The following is a 16,706-nucleotide window of genomic DNA, read 5'->3' on the forward strand; positions in this document are numbered from 1 at the left end:
CTGAAACATAAGACATAGTTGGCCAATATTCCTGTGTGCTGCTTCCCATGATGATGTTTAATTTCATCTTGTTTTTTGTCTTATTTTGTCTCCATATGTTATGAATTGAAAATATCGGGAATGATTAAATATTTAACATATTTGTTTGCCTATTTTGATGGCACAGATTTCCAATCATCTGTTTAGTAATGTAATTTATATTTGTATAAAATGTAAAAATATATACGCCTATAATGTGTGTCATATACAATAATATATATACTATTTAACTACTTTCTCACATATTACTAGTAGGTTAAAATGTTATTTAAACTTTTTTTTTTTGAGACGGAGTCTTGCTCTGTTGCTCAGGCTGGAGTGTAGTGGTGCCATCTTGGCTCACTGCAAGCTCCGCCTCACGGGTTCAAGCCATTCTCCTGCCTTAGCCTCCCAAGTAGCTGGGACTACAGGCGCCCACCACGACACCCGGCTAATTTTTTGTATTTTTTAGTAGAGATGGGGTTTCACCATGTTAGCCAGGATGGTCTCAATCCCCTGACCTCGTGATCCACCCACCTCGGCCTCCCAAAGTGCTAGGATTACAGGCATGAGCCACCATGCCCGGCCTATTTAAACATTTTTACTTTAAGTTTCAAGTGAATTTGTGTTTACGAGAAAAACAAAAGCAAAGACTTCAGATTCTTTACTTCTGAAAAGTAATAATGCTCTCCTCAGCGGTCTGTTTAAAGGTCAAATGAGTTTACATGTGTCAGGGCCCACTAAAGAAGCACAGAGCAGATGACTAATGAACGTCTCTTCTTTTTTCTTTCTCCTTTCCTGTTCTCTACCTGTCCAAATATTACACACTGTTCTCTAGGTCCCCTTGTCCTAACCCATGCTGACAAGTATCTTATGTTACTCACACGGCCATCTGTATCTTGAGTATCTTAGACACTCGATCTGGTTGTGTTGACCCAGTCCTACTTAGACACTGGCCTCACGAGTTCTCCACCTCTCACCTCCAAGAACACCCACCTTCATGACACCAGTCCATTCCTGATATGGCTCTACCTTATACGTCAACAGAGCTTATATCTGTTCTGAATGTCTGCTGTAATCACAAACACCTGTCCTTCTACCCATGACCCTGGACCTTCCAAGTCTGGTTTTCACTGTCATCATGAGCTGGAATTCCTGTAATCCTCCTGGTTTTAGTTTTGAGTATGCCAGCCTCCTTCTGTCTTCCTTTGCCTTCCTGCCAAGTCTGGGCCCCCTGGATGGTCATTCAGTAAAGTACTAGCCACAAATATAGAATCTTTCACCCATGCATCTTCTGCTATTCCTTCCGTGCCAAGTTCCAGAGCACTGTGGCCCTTCCACGGCTTCTTCCTGTGCTGCCAAGTGTTGCAAACTCAGTGATTTCGAGACCTAGAGACTCTGCATTTTTCAAGGAACCATGTACAATTACTCTTCACTTACAGTTCTGTCTTTAAGCAATAGTCTTAGAGTAGATTAAAAAAATCATTCAAGAGCCCTTTTTAAATGCAGATTTCTGAGCCCTGCCCTCAATTATTCTGATTGGATCCTTCTAGAGTGAAACCCAGGAATGTGTAATTTAACAAACAGCCAAATCTGGCTCACTGTCTGTTTCTTTTGTTTTTTTTTGGTTTTTTTTTGAGACAGAGTTTCGCTCTGTTGCCTAGGCTGGAGTGCAGTGGCTCCATCTTGGCTCACTGCAAGCTCCGCCTTACGGGTTCCCACCATTCTCCTGGCTCAGCCTCCTGAGTAGCTGGGACTACAGGCACTCGCCACCACGCCTGGCTAATTTTTTGTATTTTTAGTAGAGACGGGGTTTCACCATGTTAGCCAGGATGGTCTTGATCCCCTGACCTTGTGATCCACCCCGCCTCACCCTCCCAAAGTTCTGGGATTACAGGCGTGAGTCACCCCGGCCCACTGCCTGTTTTTGTACTGTCTTTGAGCTAGAAATGGTTTTACATTTTAAGTGCTTTGAAAAAAATCAAAAGAACATTTCAAGACGTATGAATATTCAAATGTTCTAACATTAGTAGTTTTTTAACATTAATAAAGTTTTATTGGAATACAGCCTCACTTATTTGTTTACATATTACCTTGTAGCTGTTTTTATGCTACAACAGCTAAGTTGAGCAGTTGCAACATAGACCACATGGCCCACAAAGTCTAAAATACCTGCATTTACTGTCTGGCACTTTACAGAAAAAGTTTGCTGATTCCTGACTTGAAAGACCCTGTTGCAGTATCAGAGACCTTATTTTGAGAAATCCTTATAAAACAAGGTTCACTGAAAGTCCATGCTACTGAGAGGTGACAATGTGCTAGCAACCCTCACTCTCAGTGCCTCCTCGGCCTCCGGCCTCCGCGTCCACCCTGGTGGCACTTGAGGAGCCCTTCCGCCTGCCACGGCACCGTGGGAGCCCCTCTCTGGACTGGAGGCCGGAGCCTCCTCCCTCTGCTTGCCGGGAGGTGTAGAGGGAGAAGCGCGGGCAGGAACCAGGGCTGCATTCCTGGCAGATGTGAGTTCCAGCGGAGGCGGGGCGGGCGCGGGGACCCCGCACACCGAGCGGCCATTGGCACCACTGGCCCAGGGCAGTGAGGGGCTCAGCACCCGCAGAGGCTGTGCTGGGTCCCCCAGCAGTGCCCGCCCCTGGTGGGGTACTCAAATTCTCAACGGGCCTTAGCTGCCTCCTTGCAGGGCAGGGCTGGGGACCTGCAGCCTGCCATGTCTGAGCTCCTCCCCCTGCTGTGGGCTCCCTCCAGGCCTGAGCCTCCCTGACGGGGGCCACTCCCTGCTCTGTGGCACCCAGTCCTGTCAACAGCCCAAGGGCTGAGGAGTTCAGGTGCAGCTCAGGACTGGCAGGCAGCTCCTCCTGCAGCCCTGTGCAGGATCCACTGGGTGAAGCCAGCTGGGCTCCTGAACTGGATGGGGACTTGGAGAACTTTTATATCTAACTGGAGGATCCTATATGCACCAATCAGCATTCTGTGTCTAGCTCAGGGTTTGTGAATACACCAATTGGTACTCTGTATCTAGCCAACCTAGTGGGGACTTGGAGGACCGGCACTCTGTCACCTGTGTCTAGCTCAAGGATTGTAAATGCACCAATCAGCACTCCGTGTCTTGCTTAGGGTTTGTAAATACACCAATCAGCACTCTGTATCTAGCTAATCTAGTGAAGACTTGGAGGTCTAGCACTCTGTGACTCTGTGTCTAGCTCAAGGATTGTAAATGCACCAATCAGCTCTCTGTAAAATGGACCAATCCGCAGAATGTGGGTGGGACCAGATAAGGGAATAAAAGCAGGCTGCCCGAGCCAGCAGTGGCAACCCGCTCAGGTCCCCTTGGACACTGTGGAAGCTTTGTTCTTTTGCTCTTTGCAATAAATCTTGCTGCTGCTTATTTTCGGTCCACACTGCCTTTATGAACTGTAACACTCACTGGGAAGGTCTCCACCTTCACTCCTGAAGCCAGCAAGACCACGAACTCACCAAGAAGAACAAACAACTCCAGACGCACTGCCTTTAAGAGCTGTAACACTCACCACGAAGGTCTGCAGCTTCACTCCTGACAGCGAGACCACAAACCCACCAGAAGGAAGACGTTCCAGACACATCTGAACGTCTGAAGGAACAAACTCTGGACACACCATCTTTAAGAACTGTAACACTCACCACGAGGGTCCACGGCTTCATTCTTGAAGTCAGTAAGACCAAGAACCCACCAATTCCGGACACACTACCTCCACTTGTTTTCTTTCTTAATGATGCCCAAACTCCCTACATTTGCTATTTCAAGTCTTCTTCACGCTCCTCAGTCTCCTCTCCTACCTGGACTTCCTCACTCTCAGCAAATATCTCACCTTTTGCTTCACAAAGAACATACAACCTGTTCAGCAAAAGCTTCTTCAACAAAAGCTTCTTCAAATTACTTCCCTTGTTTCCTTTACTCCTGTGTAAAACCAAAATTATTCATAAAATTGTAAGGCCTCGTGGTATCTTTAGTCTCTGATGGACTTATGTTCAAATCCAAACTCAACTGTTACTTCGTTGTGACATAAAGCAAGGCCTCACCTCTGGTTTTATCAGATACAAAATGTGGCTGACAACGCCCAGCTCAGTGAGTTGTTGTGGAGGGGAAGTGAAACAGCATGAGTTTGGCACAGAGTAGGCACTTGATAAATTCCTTCTTCATTTCGTCTGACTCCAAAATACTAATAGGTCATACTTACTGAAAACCTATTATATGTCAGATATGTTATATCCATGACTTCATTAAATTCTGACAGAAACACTGAGATAGAAGCTAAATCATACTGTCTGCCCAACTTTGCTTCAATTTTCTACCTTTCCCTTTCAAGTGTCACCTCCAATGACTTTATTCCTCTACACATACAGTTATTCATATAAATATGCTCAGGTCTTCTCTCAACCTTACGACAACCTCATATTAAGGTTTTCTATCACCTTCTCTGCAGCAATAAAAAAGAAATCCCACTCACGCCTTAACTCCTTGCAATCCAGTGTCTGTTGTTTTAATCAGTCTACTAAAATGCCTGTCTCCATTTGGGAACAAATGGCTCTCAAGATTATCAATAATTATTAGCTGTCACAATCAATGGCATTTTCTTGGTCTTTATTCTGCTTTAGAGCAAACAGTCTAACCTTTGAAGATCACACAACCATGAAAACAAAACTCTCCTTAACTGCCATAACAACTCCCTCTGATGGTTTCCTTTGCTTTTCTGACTACTACTTGTCAGTCAGTTCCTCTGACATTTAACCTTCTTTCTCATCCTTTTCTCCTGTGCTTTATACTCTTCTCTCCCCTCCACTGTTTTATCTTCTAGGACCCTGGCTGCAACTACCTAGCTTATGCAAATTGAAATAAGCTGTGTCTAGACCTAATATTTCTTTAAATATTTGTATCCTTTTTTTTTCAATCATGGACTAAATGTCTATCCATATTTCAAACTTAATCAAGGAGAAACCAAAGCTCCCTTAAAATTAAGTATTTGTCCTGATTTCCCTATTTTGTCATTGATGCCATAATTCACTGAGATTTAAAATTATAGGATCTTTTTTTTATCTTATTCTTTCTTACTTTGCCCTCAGCAGCTGCCATGTATTTACCTCTAAAGGTATTTCTCCTCTTTCCCTGTCCTCATTCCCTCACTTCCTAATCAATATTCGGTCTATAACAGTTACAATTTTGCTCCCAATTTCTTCAATGAAACTGCTCCTGCAGCTTCCTCCATATTGCAAAAGCCCACAGACCCATTTCAGGTATCCTTCTACTCTATTCCGTCCGTAATATTTGAAAATGCTTCTCTCTCTCTCTCTTCTGGAAAGGCTACTCTGGGTTTTCTGTTCCCTCCGTACACATATGTCGCCTATGTAATCTCTTATCATTGGGTATTTCCTTGTCTTATAGAACTTAACATACACTTGACTGGGAGCTCCTTGAGATTATGTGTCTGCCTTACACATAGTAAGCACTAAGTAAATAGCTGTTGAATTAACTAAATACTTTGAGCAAATTAGCAAAAGGATTCAAAACACAAGTGAATTGTTCTAAAATTTATCTTATGCCTGGAATTTTCCCCTTTCTGTCCTTCATTCCTCTTTCCTCTACTCTCCCTTCCAAAAAAAATATCTTTTGAGATTATGGTATAATAACCAAACATCCAACATGATACCCCATGGCCTTCCACATCCTTTGTGCTTTGATTTCCCACCTCCTACTGTTGGAATATTTCATTCTTTAAGGTCCGCTTTCACCAAAATATCTTTCCTAATGCAACATGAATAAATAACCTTCAACATTTTATTCCATATAGTACTGCTCATACTACTTGGATGAGCCATATTCTTTCAATCCTATTATACTAGTGATTGACCTTATTGAGTGACCTAGTTCGCAAACTCCATGAGAGTAAGAACTATGCATTTCTCATCTCATATTTCACCTCATAATGTGTTTTCAATAAACACTCAGTGAAATAGTAGTTGTCTTGTAAATTTTGAAACATCATATTTCCTGCTGCCTCAATGCCTACAGTCTATGAGCACCATGCCCAGGCAGCCAGGTGCACCAGTGTGATAAGGCTGGCCCCTGCCCTAAGTTCCACTTGTGGCTGTCCTCTGATTTTAACCTAGTGACATTCAAATGCACCAATGAAATCCCCTCCTGCTTTTTGCTTGTGTACCCCACGCTGACCCCTGATCAAGGCACTTGTTCTCTTGGTCTCTCTGATCCTTGCTTGCTTGGTTGAGCTGGCTCCCTTGGTACTTCTCCCTCCCTCCCTCCATCCTGCCACCACGTGACCCTGTTTCTGTAGGACCTCTGAATACAATAAACTTCGTTCTCCTTCACCTCCCTTTTGTGCTCTCTCGTGGCCATACCTGACTGACCATCTCATGAAAGAACACAAAACAATAGTTACTTCGCTGTATCATATGTATTGAAATACTTTGCTTTCAATTATCTCCCATCTTAAAAACTCTCCCTTGATTCCTGTGTTCTACTTCAGCTTTGACCCTGTCCCTTTCTTCCCCTTCCTAATATATCTGCCTGAAAGGGTTGTCCATGGGTGCAATCTCCCCTGTCTGACCTCCCACTCTCTTCTTAACCCACTTCAAACTGACTTGCATGTTGTTCCTCTACCCAAACTGCTTTCGCTGAAATCAATCACAATTTCTTTGTTGCTAAACACAACAAAGGACCTTTATTGGTCCTTGACTTCCTTGACATTTCTGTTGAAAGATGGTTCTAAATCTGTCATGAGTCCAGAACTCATCTGAGCTCACATTTACATGTCCAGTTCTTTACGTGTAAATGTAAGACATCCTCATCTGGGTGTCATACTCAGTAGAGTGCTCCACAAATACTTACTGAATAAAGAACACTCCCCAAGTCTGTTCTTTGTTCTGATCTAAACCAGTTTTTCTTACCCTATTTTAACCTATACCCTATTTTTAATAAACATGTAACATCTTATGCCTCCCCCAGCACCAACTACATTCTGAAAGAGCTGCCCATGCTTTATCCAGAGGCTACTGCAGGCTGAGAATGACTTACCCTCTGCATATCCCCATTGGGGTCTGACCAAGGAGATTCTGTGGAACATTAGTTTGTGATGTTCAAATCATTTAAACAATGGTATTTTTGCATTTTTCAAATATGACATTATAGTATTACAGTAGATAGGCTCACAGACTTTCTGAAACAACAAACAGAAACATGGAGATCCTGACATGCTGTTCATAAAGGTCACCCTTTCCTTGTACTGCTCGCCCTCCCAGCTGGCAATCGCACTGCCAGAAGCAGAAAGAAACTCTAAAATTGTGTGACTTTATCTTATAAAGCCTTTAAACATTTTTGACCCTCTAGGTATAGAGTGGGCATTAATAAACACTTTGAGCAAATTAGAGAAAGGATTCAAAACACCAGTGAATTGTTCTAAAATTTACCTTATGCCTGGAATTTTCCCCTTTCTGTCCTTCATTCCTCTTTCCACTATGCTCCCTTCCAAAAAAAAAATTAGAAGAAATTTATTTTTAATTTTAGAAGGGAAGGTAGAGGAATGAAGGACAGAAAGGGGAAAATTTCTTTAAAACAATTTTTTTTTTTCCTGTTTTCACTGCATTGATGATGGATTGACGGATTATGCTGTCCTTGTAGGCAGCTGGACTTTTTTTTTTTAGACAGAGTCTCACTCTGTCCCCCAGGCTGGAGTGCAGTGGCATGATCTCAGTTCACTGTAAGTTTCGCCTCCCGGGTTCATGCCATTCAGTAGCTGGGACTACAGGCGCCCGCCACCACGCCCGGCTAATTTTGTGTGTGTGTGTGTGTGTATCTCTTTTTTTTTTTTTTAATAGAGATGGGGTTTCACCGTGTTAGCTAGGATGGTCTTGATCTCCTCACCTTGTGATCCGCCCACCTTGGCCTCCCAAACTGCTGGGATTACAGGCGTGAGACATTGCAGCCGGCTTTTTTTTTTTTTTTTTTTTGCCAGAAAAGTAGTTGTCTAGTTTTGAATTTTCTGTGAGGAAATAGAAGTGACTTTCTCTTTGCCCATGCCTAGTAGCCCCCATATTTTTTTTAAACCAAGTTGTTTCAGAGGAGTCATCCAAGCAAGCTTGACAGGAAAGGGCTCTGCTGTGTGCTTGAGGAGCCATGTTTCCAGAGCTGACTTACCCAACAGATGAAAGAAATCCTGAATTCCTGCCCGACCTGTGGCCAAATTTCAAACTTTCTGCACAGCAAGGCTGGAGCAGCACAATTTTTCTTGTGCTCACATCTTCATTTCACTGAGTCCTGCTGGCTTCTACCTCTGAACTATTAAGATACTAAATGATTCCATTGGATGAAGTACTTTACCCTTCAGTTTATAAAAGAAATTGGAAATAGCTATGTTTCTTTTTCATAGCACACTTTTGTCACTGTGCCCATGTCTTTTCACCCCTAATGATCTAGCATATATTTGTTAAGAGAGCTTGTTCTTCTGACAAAAGAAAATATATATTATTAAATCTGTTCTTGTAACTGTCTTAGTGAGAGAGAAAAATTATAATCTTTCATATTGGTTTCAGAGCACTTTATAAGGAGTCTGTAAACATCAAAAGGCATTTATTTTTAGCCTCCAATTGATTCTTGAAGGACACACTCATTAGAGCAATGACAATGTAGGCAATTTTGGATGGCTGGCAGATTTGACATCCTCTCCTAAAAGAGCTACACTGGCTGACAATCAAGTTCAAGGCTCCAAGAACCACATAACATCAACTGTTTAAGCCAAAAAGCAGAAGTAAAGACCTGAGTAACTTAAAAGGAAACCTATGCAGAAAATACACCTGAGTGCAGACAAATGAATCTGAAAGCTTTCTAAACCTGGGGTTTCAAAAGGTTTTATAAAATGTTTCTCAGTTTTCACTCCATGCCTCAGACTCAAAACAAATCGTATATGTTGAGCTATTACAGTTGATTCTTCTCTTTTCAATTTTTTTAAAAAAGTACATAGAAACCAAACTGATAAATGCCCTACTACCTAATCACATGATTTAATGTGTATTATCACAGTCTAAACCTTTGCGATATTAAGCCTGAAGAAGGCTTGGTTTCCATTCTTCAGGGTCTCTGGCCTGTCTTTCCCTTTCTAGGCATCGGCATTCTATTATCATTTAAATAAAATTGACATTATTTAATATGTAAATATAGGATATAGTTTTCTATATAGTATACATATAATGAAATTATTGTACACACTGAAAGGGAGACTCAAATTCATTTCTAGCATTCTATTACTAGGTAAGTCCCCTTTATTTCTTTTCTCATTCTTAGCTTCATCCCTCCCTCCATCCTTAATTTTCTATTTAAAGCTATCCTTTAATTATGTGGTTGTGGCCCCATATACACTAACATGTTCTAAGATTTTTTTCCTCTGGCACCTTGAATTCAGTCATCAGGGGGTAGCAAAAGAGTAATGACATTTTCTGTAATGCCTGTTGATGGAGACACTGTCCCCTGAATACTCCTTGACATCCCACTGAAGAATATTTTTTCAAAACTAAATGCCTCAAAAGCCAAGAGACTGGTATGTTTTTCCCCAAAGTAAAATGTGCAATGGGATTATTTCAATTGCTACATCATCCTCATTTCTACTAAGTAAAGTAAGAACTGTCACAGAGAAGCGTTTTGGAGGTGTGGTTAAGCATGGCACTGGGTTTAGACATGCAAGCTTAGTTTTAGAAGCTGGGGCAAAACAATATTGTTCCCTATTATGTTTTAATGAGGAGAGAAAGGGGGACGCAGGAATAGAAGAAAGCAGCTAGGGAAGCTGGGTGGAGCATGAAGGAAGGGTCAAAGAGAGGAACCTCCAATTTTAGCAAACGAAAAAGGTACTTTGCAGACCAGAATGTTTAATAGGAATGTTTAAGTGGCTTGATGTGGGATATGCAAAGTTCATCCCCTCTACTTCCCACTCAGTAAAGTCCACATTGCCCACTCACTCTTCTGTGAAAGGAGATTCCATTAGAGAACTTCAATGAAGACCTGACATCCGTGATTCCGGATTGGCCTTGGGCAATCACGGAAAGAGGGTATGCATGTGCAGGAGACTTCAGGGACAGCTGACTTCTACATTACCCAAAGGAAATCAATGCTATGAGAGTCAGAGAGACCTGAATTTAATCCCACAGAGGCATATGTTGCCTGTGTAACCAGCGCCTGGTAACTGAATCCTTCTGATTCTGCATTTTTTCCACCAGAAAACGAGGGTAACAATAGATGGCTTTGAGGTTGTTGTAACCATTAGGGCTGTATAAAATGCTCACTATATGGAAGTTATCCTCTAGATGACTTTTTTCCACTTTTGTTTTAGCTGTTAAAAGCCTTGAGCCAAGTCTATGACTCAAAAAAATGTTAAAAATGTAAAAAATATGGTCTTCATATTTGTGTTGTTCTTTTCCCTCCTAAGTCTCAAACCAATTTATATTTTCTCTATTCTTAATTATCTGGACATTATTTATATCTGCTGTATTGTATTATAACATGTACCAAAATGCTAGTAAAAGGTGGTGCTACAAAACAGATTTTTTTCTGTTTACTATGCTCCCAGTTTCCCCATTCTGAATTTTAAGACATGATGGGAGTTGGCATATTTTTCTCCCTTTTGGATGCTGCTGCTGCCATGCTGAGGGTTGTCTGACTAATAATTGAAATGGTCTGGGCATTGATCAATACCTGCCTCATCCCCTTTGTCATCTAAAATTGGCTCCCATCTGGGGTTAGGAGTGACATCAGTGTGTGTTGGTCTTGTCTTCTTTGTCATTATGTCATCACCAGCTAAGCTAACTAGACCGACCATCATATTCATGCCAAAAAGTACATCCCAGTGTGTCTGCCCAGACCATAGAAGGCAAGACAAGAAACAAGCAAAGGACATATAACATTCTCTTTTGACACCTGAGGAAAGCAAAGTGCAAAGATGCTGGTAATGAGTCCAGAGGCATCAATATAAAGCTGGAGTGAAAACCAGGCCAAATACTTTCCTGCATCCTGAACCCTAGAGAATGCAGATTGATTAGTCAAGCAATCTGTTATTGCCTGCTGGTATGTCAAAACATGTGCATGTCCTGCCTAAGACAATAAAAGAACACCTTTTAGGTAATAGCTTCTACTGGTGGGCTTAAGCAGGGACCAGGACCTCCACCCAGAGAGGAGCGGTGCTTCATGAGCCTTCTCTCCACTTTTGGGTTCTATTAGTAGGCCCTGAAAGCATTGAAACCTCAATAGCATCACTGTAATGGAAAAGTGGCTCCAAGTTTCTGGCATGAAGTGCAATAAAGTTTTAATTTTACTAGAAGAAAAAGAGAACTTTAAAGTCAATCTCAGATGCTTAGAGTCTACAAATGTGTCACTCATTTCCTTTCCTCTGATAAGTTTTAAAGATACTTTGAGGTATCTCTGTGGATCATCTTTGTGGATCTATATTTCTAAACTTTCCAGGAGTGACCTTTTGTTGATTTGTTTTTATTTTTGTATTGGCTTAGCAAAAAGTAAAGTGTGTAACATATCAGTTGTTATACTTGAGAATATGAAGTTCACAAGCAAAATGTGTGAGATGGTTTCCTTTGTCCCAATGGGTAATTGAAAATAATTAGCTCTCCAGCTCCCCAAAATGCAGGTGCTTAATGTTTGTACCTAAGCTGAGAGAAAGAGGATTTCTCTTCTCTCAGCGTAGGTACAAACATTATTCTTGTTAGTAGATTGCTATACTAACAAGAGTTTCAGAGCAGCTAATCCTCGATAGTGGAGCAAGCAGGAACCTTCGCTGATTTCAGGGCCCAATTACCTATTTCTTAACGCTGTCTTCACAGAGATCTTTTACAACTGCAACAAAACAAAGTACCCCTAGTTTTACCAAAAGTGCTTAAAGGAAACATAGAAGAGAACTTTTGCAAAAGGCTTACAAGATTGACTAGACATGAAACTAGCAAGCAAAAGACAAAGCATTATTTCCCAGGTACTAATTTGTATTAACAACAAAACAACAACGACACTCCTAAATAATAAACTTTTTCTTTCGAGAACTAAAAAAAAAAAAAGGAACAACCTTAATTTAACAACAATCTTAATTTATATAAAAGAATTAAGTCAATCGCCTGAGGAAAAAAAATTACATAATGTGTATAATTAATTACATCCCCTAGACAAACCCTCTTTTATACTGCACTTCTCTGTCAATCTAAGATTACAGGCAATAACCTCAGTGACAATGTGCAGGTCATCTAGAGCATCATACCCAAGTAGACAACACAACAACCCAACTCACTTTTGCAGGAATAACCACACTTTGATCCTGAAGAAGTGCAGCAATTTTGTTCTCCTTCCTTCTCCTATCCCCTCAGGTTTTAATAATCTCTTTTGTTGCAATTGTTACAAATTATTGGTAACAAAAACTTTGCAACTTCAACACCAATGCAAACCAATATGCCACTGCCACTGTCTTGGCAGGCTGCCATGCGTGCTATTTTAAAGTTAGGCATTAGGAGGCAGCAAATGGCTCGAAAACACAAGCAAGGACAAACGTAGGAAGTTGGCAGAGACCTGCAGCTGCAAAAGCTTAGAAAACAGACTTCATCTTAAATACAAACTTCCAGGAATTTATATTCGATATGAGGAATAGTTAGAAGGGAGAGGGTTTGGCCCTTACAGAGACCTTTGTGAAATAATCTGAATCCTATTCCCCATTTCAGCATCTCTATAAATACTGACTGTTATTTTAAGGGTTAAACAACATAGGACTTGGTTTTAATTAATCTTGCTTTTTTCTTGTCTCCAGAAACAAGCATCTCATGTTTGCCTACATGAAATTCTCAGGATCTGCTAGTAGTGCCAGCCCTAATGCAAATACTACTCAAGCTATCTCAGAGACATCAGAACGTCTGCCCCATATTGCTTCATTCTAAGGCATTTATTTATTTAAAATATGCACTGTAGTTACTCAGAAATGCCAATGCTGAATTTATGTTTTAAAAAATACTTGTGGCATGTACTCTAATCCAAGGTATCATGTCTTCAGGTAGCATAAGTCTGTCTTATTTTTAGGAAGCTAAAAATGAACTTTTCACTTTCCCAAATGAGAAAAATGTCTCTAATGAAAGCTTTGTTATTTTAATTACAATGTTTGATTAAAAGAAATGTCACTTAAACTGCATTAAAAATGCAGTTTAATAATGTCAGAACAATTCTTGCCTCTCTCTGGATATTCATTTTAAAGAAATAAGCTCACATAATTTATAGAATTTCATTTCAGGCATAAATAGAAAGGTCCTTAGAAAACATTATTACTATGAATTAAAACTATAAATGTGTGAGGAAGATTGTGTGGTAAATAAAGCAAGAAAACTTAGCATCTCCAAAGACAGCTCCCTGCAATATTTGCATTGTTTGTTAAACTGTTGTACTAAGAATGCATATATTATATGGCACAAACAGTTTTTACAGAATGTACTGGGTAAATTTAGCAATAGTGAATAACACATTCATTATCACAACAGTAATTGTGTGATAAACAGTTAAATCAAACCAAAGGTAATCCACACCAAATAATACAAATGTTGCACAAAACCCATTTTCCTTCAAGGCATGCATGATGATTTCAAACTCCTACAGTAATCAAATTTCAGCTTTATTACAATTAACTAGTAATTGAAAAATAAATCACACATTACTTACTACTTTTCAGATGTGTATGCCATCCTTCCAAATTCAAAAGAGTGAAGAAGAATCATAGCCATGAGGAAATCTAGCAGGCAAAAGGAGGGAAAATAGGAAGTATTAGTTGTCTAAAAATTAGCATCTTCAGGTTTTCTTGAGGTACTTCCCACAAGATCCCAAAGCAAAGAAGAAAAAGAAAAAGTTGGAGAAAAACATCATACACATCACGAGCCGACTTTCTCCATAAACCCATGCAGCTCCAAACTTTAAAGGCTCAAATTGTTGAGCATCCTGATTGAGCAAATATCCGACTTCGGTATCACTGGTTACGTACACATTTTCAATAAGATGAATGCATCTCCAAAATTATGGTTACTTTAATGTATTATCCAGATTTCCCCCCTGTTTCTCTCCCCTTCTCCTTTTTCCATTCACATTTTTCTTCCTAGAAAATGCACATAGGTCTGTTCTTCCTTGTACCCCGAGTCAGGCCTGGCTTTGAAATGCATTTCAATCTCTCAACACAGACTGCTTTCATTGCATTTAGAGCCCCACTAAGGCCCAGCTTTAAAAGCTACTGATTCTTTTTTTCTTTAGCCTTCCTCACAAAGGAAGGGTATTTTGTAAATTACCAGCTCGTTCAGATCAACAAAAGGTACTTTCATAGAAAGCCCCATTTGATTTTGCTCAAATTTGATTACTAGGATGGAGAAAAGGAAAGGAAGTCAAAAAGAAAAACCCCAGATGGCTTTTTCATTCATCTCAGTGAATGAGCTTTATCTGTGCCTTTTGAAACTGTAGCAGTGGAAAAGCATTTCTGTTGGCTTAAAAAACTTGACAAAAATTATTGGTTTGCCATTTCTCATGTAACAGCCATTGGGAACTGGATGAAAAGACTTTTTCATGGGATCGCCTGCTTGGATCAAAATAATGGAGATTAGGTATTTCATTATAAATTACAGTGGGAGATAGAGCAGGCTGTCATATTAATAGCAACCTGCTCATGGCCTTCAATGGTAGCTATTCTCCTAGACAAAGGACCAAGGGGGTTGTCTATTGAACTTGTACTTTAGGCCTGATCAATTTTCTATCATCAAGGCAAAAGGTGAGATGACTAACAAAGGAATTCACACATGAGTGACCTCATAAGCCTACAGATAAAACAGCTTAAAGAAGCAAAATACATCCTGAAATTATGGATGATAAACTACATAAAGAAGAAGACAAAGTATGAGAATGAGAGAGGAAAGAGCAATGGTCTATAATTCTCCTCCCTCTTCTTGGCCAAATGGACATATTAAAAGCTACTTGTTTTCAGCTGCAGATAATTGCAACATTTGGTTTGCAGTGGTCTGCTATAAATCCTTCAGCCTACGTTTTTTTTCCCCCAGCACAGTTCCAGCCATTTCATTCGATATTAACAACAGCATTGTGTTCAAGACAAAGCTTCTACCAAGAGTCACGCTTAAAAATAAAAATAAAAGGAATCACAACCAACACAGCCTTCCAGATAGTTCACAGTAAGTGTGCATTTGTTATTTGCTCCAGGTTACCAGCTTCTTGCCTGATTTATATACTTCTTAGAATCTAAAGCAATTCAAAGTCCAAGCAGTACCTGCACAGACACAGAACCTTAATGAAGAACAGTGAAACATCTGATTCAGTCAAGATTCTTTCAGAAAATAGTGATGACAAATTGCTAATCCAAAGTGCCAGCGAAGGATGAGCGATTAATTTTCCTACAGCCACAAGGAATATTTTCAATTCCTCATCGAAGTTGTCCAAATCACTGTAGAAATTACCAAAATCCTTTTCCCTGTGATATTTCCATGGAATTTTTTTCAACTTTTCTATTAAAAAGTCTGGGGGATTTCTGCCTGATAATACCACTGTTCACTGGGGGTAGTAAAGAAATTATCTTCAAAAGACAAAAACCAGGGTTACCAAAAGTTACTATTACCTGGAAATGCAAATGCAGGGTAACATTTTGTGTACATTCTATAATGCTAATCAAGGGAAAAATATATGTGAGCAGGACATACTTTTACAATGCTATTTTTTTAAACCAAAGAGCAGTATAAGATCATTAATGTGAAATTACTTCCAACTGCCTAAAAGCCTGAGAAAACACCATAAACACCACCCACGACAGCAGTTGTCAAAATAGGGCTGCATTTTGAAAGGCACCCTTGACAGATTTGAGACTTGACACAGTCTTAGTACATACTCATGTTAGCAATTTCTCACATCTACTGATGATGAGAGAAGGAAGTTCGTTTATGTGCGGACCAATAAAACAAAGATGTAGTATTATCTGAGGTATATACACAAATGACTCCACATTTGTATAAAATTGGATTTTCTATGTTCTTAAGGGAGCCTTGGATCCTTGGACTATCTTAACCATTCAGGGAGATCCCAAATTCAGGGTTATTAAAGAGGAATTAAATAACAGTGGTGGGAGTCAGTGTACAGGCAGGCTCTTCCCACTATTGGTGTGAACATGGACTGGTAAGAACTTTCTGGAGGGCAACTGGACAACATGCCTTTAAGTTTAAAAGTTTTCCTGGCTCTTGACCTAGTTATTTCACCTCTAGGAACCTTCCCAGTAGAAACTATCAGAAATGCAGATAAAGATTTTTTTTCCCCAAGAAGATACTTATCATACAGTGAGTCAGGTAGGATACTGGTTAAGATTACAAATTAGAGAGCCAGACTAGCTAGAGTAACAATTACAACTTGACCAACTTCCAATCGCAAGGTGAGACTTTGGTTGTTAACCTCTCTACACCTCAGTTTTCTTGCCTGCAAAACGGGGACCTCAAAAGTGTTATAAGAATTAAGTGAAGAGTAAATATATGTAAGGCATTAAAGCACTGACTAGCACATAGTAAGTACTGAATAATTATTAGATATTGCTATTAATATAAATCATCTAAACTTAGATAATTATTAACTGAATCATGAT

The sequence above is a fragment of the Colobus angolensis genome, unplaced genomic scaffold (genome assembly GCF_000951035.1).
Source record: "Colobus angolensis palliatus isolate OR3802 unplaced genomic scaffold, Cang.pa_1.0 Scaffold422, whole genome shotgun sequence".
In the NCBI taxonomy this organism is placed as follows: domain Eukaryota; kingdom Metazoa; phylum Chordata; class Mammalia; order Primates; family Cercopithecidae; genus Colobus; species Colobus angolensis.